Source organism: Puma concolor, chromosome E1 (assembly GCF_028749965.1).
Source record: "Puma concolor isolate L17-30 chromosome E1, mPumCon1.1.hap2, whole genome shotgun sequence".
In the NCBI taxonomy this organism is placed as follows: Eukaryota; Metazoa; Chordata; class Mammalia; order Carnivora; family Felidae; genus Puma; species Puma concolor.
The window spans coordinates 56,651,988-56,663,212 of record NC_141680.1 but is presented as its reverse complement, the minus strand read 5'-3'; the positions used below and the strand labels follow the sequence as shown (position 1 = coordinate 56,663,212).

At 50.8% G+C, this 11,225-nt stretch overlaps 1 long non-coding RNA gene across 2 annotated transcripts; it reads right to left on the bottom strand.

Annotated features, from left to right (window-relative positions):
* Positions 1-1,678: 1,678 nt before the first annotated feature.
* On the bottom strand, positions 1,679-4,096 carry LOC147574517 (uncharacterized). 2 transcript variants are annotated; one of them, XR_015243747.1, is made up of 4 exons: positions 3,976-4,096; positions 3,455-3,559; positions 3,112-3,160; positions 1,679-1,845 (listed from the first exon to the last, which is right to left on the bottom strand). It is a non-coding gene; the product is annotated as an uncharacterized LOC147574517 (long non-coding RNA). The 2 variants fall into 2 exon arrangements; XR_015243748.1 differs by having other exon boundaries at positions 3,455-3,555.
* Between the last annotated feature and the right edge of the window lie 7,129 nt (positions 4,097-11,225).

Genomic DNA, 11,225 nt, shown 5'->3' with positions numbered 1-11,225 from the left:
CAAATGCGTATAAACATACTCCAATATTTCATACAGATGGAAGAAAGGACTTGGCCTCTTTAGAGACACGCTTTGCTAGAAGGCAGCTGGTTAGGGCTGGTGGGGGGAGGAGAAGAGGATTAGAGGATTACTAAAGTACACGGGGTGTCTTTTGAAGGCGATGAAGGAGTTCTGAAATTAACTGCGGTGAAGGTTGCCCACACCTGAGAATATACTAAAACCAGTGTATATGGCTGAATTGTATGCTGTGTGAATTATATCTCCATAAAGCTGTTCAAAAAACGAAAAAACAAAAACAGAAGTTGGGTGTAGAAGAAAAAGATTCCCTTTGAGGCTGGACAGACATGGCTCCAGATTCCAACTCTGCTACTTACTAGGTCCGCGTACAAGGCATTTAACCTCCTTGACGCATCAGCTTCTCCAAGTGAAAATACTTCATGTTTAGTGTTTTTTGAGTAGATTTAAGATACTTTATAAAGCACTTTATTTTTATTTATTTATTTTTTTTTAATTTTTTTTTTCAACGTTTATTTATTTTTGGGACAGAGAGAGACAGAGCATGAACGGGGGAGGGGCAGAGAGAGAGGGAGACACAGAATCGGAAACAGGCTCCAGGCTCTGAGCCATCAGCCCAGAGCCCGACGCGGGGCTCGAACTCACGGAGCGCGAGATCGTGACCCGGCTGAAGTCGGACGCTTAACCGACTGCGCCACCCAGGCGCCCCTAAAGCACTTTAAAAGTTCCTGGCATATACATAGTAGTTAGGGTTTTTTTTATATATATAATTTTAATAATAATAGTTAACAGCTGAAGACGATACAGAACCAGCTACTGGAAATCATCACTGCATATTAAATGCTCGTTCTTTAGAAGAGAAGGTAATTAGTAATGAGAGGAAGCAGACCTCAGAGAGAAAGTAGGGGCATGCAGACCATTAGTGTCAACACCAGAGGAAGGATCACTTGTCTCCAATTTGGAAAATAAGTAGGTAAAAGGGGCTTCTGATAAGAGCTGGATGAGTGGGTTTGGGGTACCAGCAGGGCCCGCGTTTGCTTATCAAAGCCTGGAGGCTGTTTTGGTAGGATCAAGTGAAATGTTCTGGAGAGAAAAGAGGATATAGCTTAGCAGAGCTTAAAATCGAATGGAATTTGGAGCCAGCAGAATACAATATCGTGCCCAAGTTTTGCACTTAACTCTTGATGCCGATTGAATTTGTTTATTTGTCTTCCAGAGAAAGGAAGGGGAGCTAATTTGTGTAATTGTTTCATATCTAGAGGAAAAGCAATCATTGATCCAGAGTATGGGTTTCGTTTTGCTTTAATATCACCTCCTGCTTATCTATCCCCTAAGTGTATGGATGTCAAAGGGAAACAGGTTTTGATGAAGGTGCTAAATCCGCCACAAGTTGACAAGTTAGCCTGGCCTGTCTCATGGGTCAGAGACAAAAGACAGTTTATCACAGGGCTAGTGGGAGCCAGTGCATTCTGGTTTTTGCAACAACTCTCTAAGCTACAGTTGCTATAAGGCACTGCAAAGAGGGCCAGCTCATACCTGTGCACACGAGAAGGGTGTGTTACAAGACGGGAACCCTGAGCTTAGGGACCTGAATCTTTTATAATGGACAGTAAGCATGCCTACCCTTCATCCCCGAGGAGGACATTACATCTTCCAAAGCTGCTCACCGTGCAAACATCTTTATAAAGATCAGAGCAAAGGCAGTCGGCATCTTGGCTCACAAGATATACAGAAATGTGAGAGACCCGTGGAAAATCGTCTCCCCACACATAACAGCGATGTGATCTCGAGTCTCAGTTTCTTCATCTGTAAAACGGGGATGATACGTATCTGGCACGTGGTGGGAGAGAAAAAATGAAATATCAGTATAGTCTTTCAAGCCCAGTTCCTGCGACGCTACAGACACTCAAGAAATGTTAGTTACTTTCTCCTGCTGCCTCCCCCTTCAGCTAAAGGACAGTTTAGTGAAGACTTTATTCTGTGCAAATTCCACCACATTGTACCAACTCTCATTAGAATCCATTAAGACAATACCCAGATGAGGGGTGCCTGAGTGACTCAGTTGGTTAAGCCTCCGACTCCGGCTCAGCTCATGATTTCGTGGCTCATGAGTTTGAGCCCCGCATCGGGCTCTGTGCTGACAGTTCGGAGCCTGGAGACCGCTTGGGATTCTGTGTCTCCCTCTCTCTCTGTTCCTCCCCAGCTCATTCTCTCTCTCTCAGAAATCAATAAAGATTAAAACCATTTTAAAAAAGATAATATCCATATGAAAACTTGTCATCGTTATTTTGTTCCAAGATGGCAGCCTATCTAGCCAATAGAATCCGTGTCTTGATTCCATTAGCGAAGTAGCAAACTTGATCAGTTTCAGCCCAAAGATTCACCATGAAACAACTCAAAAGTCCTAAATCCTCCAGTTCAGTGGTTCTCACACTCTGTTGCATGTTTAAGTCACCTGGAGGGCTTTAAAAAATGCCACTGCCTCCAATAGCAATGAAATCATACTCTCTGGGGGCAGGACTCAGGCACCGGCAGTGAAAAAAAATTCTCCAGGTGTTCCAATATGCAGCCAGGGGTAGAGCCGTTGCTCTGGCTCTCACTCAAGCCGCTAGAAGAGTTTGCACGTGCTGCTTTGCAATTCTCAAGCTGTTTCACTGGAGTGTAATTGGTCTAACTCTGAAAAGGTCACCAGGCATTTGCCGGTATTTTGCTGAGCCCAGCAGGGAGCAGTGACCAGGGCAGGGGGAGTGGGCACACAGAAGAGCCTGAAAGTGGGGGCTGGGGGAGGGTCCATTCTCAGAGGATAGAGGAGCACCCTATCTTGTGAACTTTAGAATTCCACTGCATCCTGAGAATAGGGCTCCGTATGCCCTGGGCACTCAATAAATGCTTGCAAATGGTCTCCGTCTTCTCGGCTCCACCCGCCAAGCATCAAACATTCTGCACGCACACTTCTCGTCGTTGCCTTGCTCCCTGGCCGACTAGATTATAGGATTAACTCTTCACCCCCTGGCTGGGCCACGGGGAATTCTCTCTCCTCTCTTTCTTTAGGTATAAACAATCAATGATAAAGATTTTCCCACTTTCTTCTCCCACCTTTCTTTGGAGTTGTTTTTAGATGGTGACTTTTGGGTTTTGGCAGATCCTAAAAGAGAAACGAAGGCAAAAGGCCCAGCATCCGGGATGAGCCGGGGCTCCCCTGTGGCCTGCTCGGTGGTCGCGTGACAGTGGCTCTCTGATGCTGTATCCCGGTGGTAAGCAAAGGTGCGTGCCAGGTGCACAGAGCCCCCAAAGTCCGAATTTTGCATTTGCTTTGAGCGAGTGTTCAGTCCCCCTCCCCGCCCCGCTCATAAACATGTAAAATACTCGGGTAATCCAGACACCTGAAGGTCAAGTGAGCCTAACTTGTCTATATAATTCAGGCTGCCCAGTAAGTTACCTAAAACTCAGGTGAACATGGGCCTTTTGAACCCGGCCTCGGGAAAGCCTGCGGGAGGGAGCCCTTGTTTCCAGAAGGAGGCTGCATTTTCCTCTTGGTGCCTGGCTGGAACGAAAGGGACCAGAGCATTAGGGAAGCTGGGGGATCTCCCTCCCCAGGTATTGAAGCAGGAGCCATGGTCCCCGGCGAGGAGGGCTCTGAAAGCCCCCTGGCCCCAGGGGTTTCCTGAAAAACCAGGCTGCGGGGAGGGAGCCCTGGAGTCTGATGTTGCTGGACATGGGCACACAGTTGACGAGGGCGAGCTTCCCTTTATGCCACACCGCCAGGAGGTGGGGGCAGGCTGCAGAAAATAGCCAACTGGGGAAACTGAGTCCCTCCATGACTCATGAGGCTTTTAAATCACAGCTGCTTGGGCAGGGGTATGGGGCCTGAGAAGGAGTTTGGGGAAGGGGCCGTCTTTCTCTAGCTGAGCTCAAGAGATGTTAAAACGGGCAAGGTTCGGGACGGCTGCAGCCTTCCACCTGCCCCTCCTCTGTTTCCAGGCCCCTCTTCCATTATGTGGGGATGATGGCGCAGAAACTGGAGCTTTGTTCTTTCCCTCTTCCTGGGCACCTGCGGCTCCGGTCCTACCCACCTGGAGGCTCGCAGGCCTCCATAGTGACATCACAGGCCCGTCGCCGCGGAAACGGGCAATGAGCTCAGGCAGTAGGGGCTTGATGGCTTCAGGCAGGGAAGGAGGCTAGTGGAGACCAAGGATCAGGGTTTGGAGCTCCACTCAAGAGGGATTGGAATTGATGCAGGGGGTGGACGGGGGGGGGGGGGGGGGGGTAGGGTAAGACTAGAATGTGGCCACAAGCTTCCCAAAACAGGAGCAGCTTTCAGAAGGCACGGATGCCACCGAAAAGCTAAGTTGATTGTCCCTCCCTGCAGGAGCCGCCCCCTGCCTGGTGCCCCGCTGCAGAGCCTGATTGCTCATTCGGAGCGGTTTCTACTTGTAATTTGTTGGCTCAAAGGTCGGAATGGACTTCTTAGGAAGACAGATTTCCTCGTGGCCATTCCTTAGGGCCTGAGCTCTCAAAATCAGTTGGGCCAAATTTCAGCCCAGTTTGGGCCTGAGGTTCCCGAGGGGGTGGGCGTGGCTCACAAAGAAAACAGACAAGTTGCAGGGGTGCTGGGCTGTGTGTCCAGAGGGTCAGGTGGGGAAAAGGAGGGACAGGGAGGCCGACGGAGCCCCGAGAGGCAAGGAGACAGGGCACTTTATAAATCACCAGCTCCCTTTTAAAAATGGAGTCTGACCTCCCTCAGCTTTGCTTTTGAATTTATTAGCAGCTTCATTTCCCCGGGTAATAATTCATTATCTCGTTCCCAGCCCGAGAAGCGGTGCCGGCCCAGAAGTGACATTCCCTTCCACACCTTTAAGCGATACTCTTTTAGCTGTGTCATCTTCCGATCACTCTGGGCCTCGACCCCAGGCCCCCGCTGCGTCTACACAGGCCCCAGCCCACCTCCTTTGCTGGTGCTCTTTCCACCAGGGCTCTCTCTGGGGCCCAAGCCCCTCTCCATCGGGAAGCCAGCCGGCTGCCGGCAGCGGTGGTGAGATAGAGCCTTGCTGTTGGAACCAGAATTGAGATAACTGCTATTGTGGGGGGGGGGGGGGACCGAAGGGAGGGTTGGAGGGGGCCACACGTGTCAGCTTAGCCGGAGGATCTGAAAAAGCTATTTCAATTGCGTCTCCGAGTGGGAAACTGGCAGATGCCCTTCTGTGGAATGAAAGTTTTGCTCTTCCTCTCCGTCTCCTCTGCCAAGGAAGAAAGCTCGACTAACAAGGGATGTGATGATGCTTTTTCATCAGGCAAAAGTCCTTTTTCCTCAAATCCCTTCTCTCCTCACGTCGCAGAAAAGACCCCGTCCTCATGGCCAATATGTCAGGCCGGAAACGAGGATGGGGCTGCGTGTTAGAACCACCTGATGTCCAAGGCTGGACCAGATAAACTCGAAACCATGGGAGCGGGACCAGACAGCAGGATGGTTGGTGAAAGTGCTCAGCTGATCCCAGCCTGGGCCGGGTCTGAGCATCACTGCCCTACAGCCTTATTGCCTAAGTTCCACCCGGGACCTCAGCATCGCTGGGAATTTGTTAAAAATGCTGGACCCTAGGGGCGCCTGGGTGGCTCAGTCAGTGAAGCATCCGACTTCGGCTCAGGTCACGATCTCGCGGTCCGTGAGTTCGAGCCCCGCGTCGGGCTCTGTGCTGACAGCTCAGATTCTGTGTCGGATTCTGTGTCTCCCTCTCTCTGACCCTCTCCCGTTCATGCTCTGTCTCTGTCTCAAAAATAAATAAACATTAAAAACTGCTGGACCCAAGCCCCACGCCTGGCCTGATGAAGCAGAATCTGCGCTTTCAGCAAATCCCCAGGGAACAGATGAGTGTCTTGCCCCATGGGCATTGAAATCCCTTAGACTTAGAGCCTCGCCGTCCCTCCTCCCGCTCTATCAGCCCTGCTGTGCTGTGCTGGGGGGGAGGGGGCGGGGGACGGGTCACAAGTCCCAAGGGTAGGAGAGAAGACAGCCCTTTTCTCCAGTGTCAGCCGTCACACCGTCGCACCTCCACCTGGCCGAGAAAGGGGGCTGGAGAAAAGCAGGAACCTCAGGCCCCTGCACGCAGAACATGTGCAGATCAGCATCCGGGAGCCCTGCCGGATCAGGGCTGGGGACAGTCTCGCAACCCTGCAGGGAAGATTGAGAATGGGTGGTAAGGTTGGGGTCTGCCAGTGCTCCACGCACCACCACCCCCCCCAACTCCCAGGCCTGGGTCCTGCAGCCTCTCGGGGCTGAGAGGCCGGCAAAGTGGCAGCCGGTGGGGGCCCACCGGGCAGGCATCTGCGTTCTGAAGGTCAAAATTGCAGCACAGCGTCAAGGCCCTAATGGCTGAGCATTTCCTTCACATCGGCGCACTCTCCTATTAGTGGATGATGCCTGTCTTCTGGGCGCTGGAAGGAAGGGCAGGCCTGGCCGAGAGTGTCTGCCTCCATCAGCTCAGCTGGGGGTCTCAGGACACGGGGCAGTGGGGGGGGGGCACTCCTGAGCTCCAGTGAGCTGCCAAGGCCTGAGATCTGGGTCCATCCCGGGTCCCTCGAGAGCCAGCAGGGAAGATCTGTGACTGAGGGTCTGTCCTGCCTCTACTCTCCACGGGTGAGTCCCCTCTGGAACTCTCAGTTGGGGGGCATTCCTACCGTGTCCACAGTAAACATCACACCCCCAAGACCGTTATCCGTCTGTGAGCTACCCCTTCCCTGGCAGTAGCTTCCTCCCCTCTGGGTTCTTCCTGGTCCGGTTTCTATCCCCAAACGGACAAAGCAGGGCACTGAAACTGACACCCAGAGGTCAGAGTTCAAGACCTCAGTTCAGTCACTTACAAGTCACGTGAACAGGTCACGGGCCTTGTCTGAGCATCGGTGACTTCGTCTTCAAAAAATGGGAGGCGTGAGGCCAGCTTTGCTGAGTGGCAATGAAAACAGAACGAACTAAGGGAGTGCTCCTCACGCCGTGGAGGGAGCACCGTCGCTGCTCAAATGCACATCCGCTTATCAACGTGTGCAGAGTCTGAGCCGTTAGCGTAGGCCAGGGGTCCGCGAGTGGGTCCCCTGACCATCGGTATCGCCAGGCCCTGCCCGGGACCCACAGAAGCAGACATGCCGGATGGGGTCAGCAACCGGGGTTCAGCAAACGCTGCTGATTCTGCTGCCGGCTCAAGCGTGAGGCCCCTGGTGTGACCAGAAAATGCTGCGGCTAATAAGCCATGAGTCACTGTGTGCTACCTTCAAAGTCATGTTGATTTGGAAGGGAAAGGATGTGTATTAGAATTCTCCAGAGAAATCGAATCAATAGGAGAGAGAGGTAGATGGGGGGGGGGGATGGTGAAGAGAGAGAAAGAGAGAGAGAGAAATGATAGATGGATGGATAGATAGATAATTGACTGATAGATGATAGATAGATAGATATAGATAGATAGATAGATAGATAGATAGATAGATAGATAGATAGATAGTACATGGAGATAAATAGACTTATTATAAGCAGTTGGCTCACATGATCGTGGAGGCTGACGATGGGACTTCCCATGATGTGCCGTCGGGAAGCTGGAGCCCAGCAAGGCCTAGACCAGAAGGCTGCTGGTGTGGATCCCAGTCCGAGTGGAAGCCCTTCAAGCCAGGAACGCTGAGGGTGGGAGAGGACTGATGTCCCGGCTCCGCAGTCAGGCAGAGACTGCATTCAACCTGCCTCTGCCTTTCTGGGCTACCCGGTCCCTCAACGGGTTAGGTGAGGCCCACCCACGCCGGTGGGGGGGGGGGGGAGGGGGGAGGGCCATCTGCCCCACTGGGTCCCCCAGTTCAAATGCTAATCTCGTCCCCAACCGCCCTCGCAGACACACCCAGAAATAAGGTCCCCCGGGCCAGTCAAGCTGACACATAAAATTAACCCCAAACCGATAGTAAGAATAGCTTGCACGTCCATGGCTTGTGCTATGCGGGAGGCTCTCTGAATCCTCACTACCACGCCGAGTATTGGGCACTGACAGTATCCTCCCTGCATAGAGGAGGGACATGAGACTCACAGAGGCAAGTGGGTGGGCTCTGAACCCAAGCACTCTGGCTCCAGAGGCTTTGGCCCATGCTTCCTGGTGACACATAGAGGATGTTGGTGGGGGAGAGCCGAGGGAGGGGCCTGGGAGCAGGGGTGATGATGCTGGAGGAGGAGGGAGCAAGCTGTGTCTCATAACAGAGCTGGATCAAGGACCGGTGTCCGGCTTTCAGTTCCCAGCCCAGAGCCTCTTTCCTCGCACTGACCGCTGTCTTATTCTGATGCCCCAGATGTGGAAGCCACACGTGGGCAGATGCACTCAGGGCCTGCTTGGCCGTGCAGTGGCTTCCAGCCATCGCAGCAGGCAGGGCCCTTGGAATCCGAGAGGTCAAGGGTCGGAGCACGGAGTAGGGGAGTGTGAGCACAGACGGAGGAGAGGGCAGACAAGGCGTCCTAGGGAAGCCTGTTTTGGGGAGTTATCCAAGTGCCTAAGTTCTGTATTATACTCCCATGGCTTCTCGTACTTTGATCATAGCCTTTATCACAAGTGCAAATCAAAGGTATATTGTGTTGTGATTTGTTCATACTCTATGCGGCCCGCTAGACCATAAGGTCCATGGATGGGCACAAGGGCCGTTATCTGTCCTGACACGTGGAATCCCAAACACGGCACGGTGCTTGGAGCACGGCAGACAGCCGTTGCTGGGTGAACGAGTGAGTGACCACGAGCATGTTTGCCCCCTTACCCCGTAATTATTGACTTCCACATCTGTTGTCCTTCTAGACCGAAACCCCCATGAGCAAACGGTCTCACTCAGCTCTGTGCACGTGGTCCCCAGAACAACGTGCACACAGTGCCTGGAACAATGGCCTGCTTTCTCTGCACTTTTGGAGTCACACCCAGTCAGATTCTAAAGTCCAGTGGGTCCCGCCATTGATAATATCATCATCCTTGCACAGGGAAGGAGAGAATGCTGAACCAGGAGTCTCTAAAACACTGGACTGGATTGTCTCAAGGTTCCTTTGTCCTGATGCATTTGCAGATTCCAACTCCCTGAGGGTAGGACCCAGCGTCTCGCTTCCCGAGTCCCGGGACTGAGCAGGGGACAGGGTTCAGGCCTCCTGAAGCAGCTTAACGCAGTGCGGGGGCCGAGGCTTCCAGGTAACAGCTGCTGTGAAAGGGCTCTACTTAACCCTCTTTTTTTGCAAAACTAAGATTGTGAGTCAACCTTCAATTAACCTCTTCTCCCAGATTCCATGCGATGCAAAAGGTTTTATTCTAAAGGCAGGGAGGCTATTTTAAGATTACGTTTATTATCGTATTGATACAAACCAGAATAGGTCAGCTCTCTTCCTGCGGCCCAGAAACACATCGTCATAGTGGCCAACTGGATGTAAAATGCCATGCTGCAGGGGAGATCTGTCCCTGGACGTGCTCGTCCCCAGCCTCCCCGGCCCCTCCCTTCCTCGTCCACCAGGAGGCATCAGTATTTTGCTTAGAGGTCCTATTAAAACGATGAACCACCCCCCTTCTCTCTTCTTTTCCAGGGCTCCCGACATTTCCGATCTAACCCACAAACTGTCTTTGGTAGGCAAAATGGTGCGTTCGCACACAAAGGGACAGACAGCAAGGCCTAGGGAAGTCTATTTTGGGAAACTATTAAGCTCATATACCAACCTTATTTTTATCCCAAATTTATTTTTTCATGAGCTGATAGATCAGTTGGCTCTGTTCAGGGCACCTGGCAGGAAAAAGAAGTCGGCGGAGGATGCATAAGACCCAAGCGAGATGATATGGATGGCCCAGGGCAGGTCACAGTGCTAAGGGCTTCTGCTCCTCCGAGGACACGTCATGGAGATATTGATTTGCTTTGGTCTGTGCCCTCTTTATATTAATGAAGTAGCAACTTTGATATGCTCTGAAATGTTCTAGATATACATTCATCGACTGGGGACTGTGAGAGCCACCATTTCTCATTCAAGTAGTGAAGGTATTAATGGACGATGAGGAGAGTGAGGAGGGGAATTGATAGGGGGGTGGATAAATAATTTATGATACATCCGCGAAGGAATATTACACAGCCATTTAAAACCTATATATGCAAAGAATATTTAATAACCTGGAAAATGCTCACAATACAATATTCAGTAAGAAAAAATAGGACTTGGAATTGCATATTGAGTATAAGCCACACAATATATGTTGAGACAGGAAAGAAATATACATCGTGTTTCCTTCTACACATGTCTGGATTGTCCACATTCCTGCCAATGTGCCTTTATCCCATCTAGTTTTTTTTTTTTTTTTTAATTTTTTAACGTTTATTTTTGAGAAAGAGAGAGAGAGAGAGCACAAGCGGGGGGGGGGGGGCAGAGAGAGAGACACACACAGAATCTGAAGCAGGCTCCAGGCTCTGAGCTGTCTGCACAGAGCCCGACGCGGGGCTTGAGCTCACGAACCGTGAGATCATGACCTGAGCCGAAGTCGGACGCTTCACCGACTGAGCCACCCAGGCGCCCCTATCCTGTCTGGTTTTCAATGTTTCCTTATTTCAAAACATTTTGAAAGTACAAAATAAACCATCCTCCATGTAGAAATAAATTCTAATTATGCAAAAAACTAAATTCAAATTATATAGAAATGAAAGTTGTTCCCTGCCATAACCATTCTTAATCCCTTGGTATAGAGTATCCAGAGCTGTATGTATAATGTATATGTAGACCATCTTCACACCCGTGCTTATATGCATACACATGGTGTACCTGTACAGATATGTGCATAGATAATGCATGTATTATATATAAACCTATACAGATATGTGTGTGTATGCATGTGAATTTTAGCACTTGAAGGAAAGTAATGAGATAAAATTATACATATACATGTTATTATTCAGATTTCTTTGTGGGGACACCACGCTGCTTTTCATATTAAAAATGCTTTTCTTGGGCGCCTGGGTGGCTCAGTCGGTTGAGAGTCCGACTTCAGCTCAGGTCATGATCTCACGGTCCGTGAGTTCGAGCCCTGCCTCGGGCTCTGTGCTGATGGCACGGACCCTGGAGCCTGCTTCGGGTTCTCTGTTTCCCTCTCTCTCTGCCCCTCCCCCACTCATGCTCTGTCTCTGTCTCTGTCTCTCTCTCCCTGTGTCAAAAATAAATAAACATTAAAAAAATTTTTAAATAAAATAAA